Below are 598 nucleotides of genomic sequence, written 5' to 3'. Positions count from 1 at the left end.
TGTTTGTATATTTTGTTTGTCAAATTTATAATTGATAAATAAAATAGAAAATAGATAAAATGGATGGAAGAAGGAGAGAAATAGAGAAAAAAAGAGGAAGGAATGAAAACTCTTTAATTTTGGAGAAAATTTCAATTCTCAATTCTAATGATAAAGTACATGTGACATATTCTAATGGTAAAAGGAAAAGTATAGGTAGACAATGAAAATATTAAACAATGTGAACAATAACCCATTATAAAATTAGTAATATATAATAAATAATAAATATAATAGATATGCGTTGGCCCAAATTGACAGCTACATTCAGTACGGAGAAAACGCAGATGTGAAGGTTAAGCATTTCGATCCGGAGGATGATGATGAATACTTGAATAGCTTCTGCCCTTTCGCAGGACTGCTACCATGAGAGATGATTCAAAGCTTGGTTTCCAAGTTTGATAAAAAAAATGTGCTGCTTTTTGTTTATATATTGTAATTTGTATATATGGTTACAATTTTCTGGCCTGTATTGCCAAATTAAAATTCCCAAAAATGGTATCAATAATCATGAAGTTGAATATGAAAATTAAAGCATCTTTAAACACCGGGAATTACA

The sequence above is a fragment of the Arachis ipaensis genome, chromosome B10 (genome assembly GCF_000816755.2).
Source record: "Arachis ipaensis cultivar K30076 chromosome B10, Araip1.1, whole genome shotgun sequence".
In the NCBI taxonomy this organism is placed as follows: domain Eukaryota; kingdom Viridiplantae; phylum Streptophyta; class Magnoliopsida; order Fabales; family Fabaceae; genus Arachis; species Arachis ipaensis.
This window is presented reverse-complemented; position numbering follows the sequence as displayed.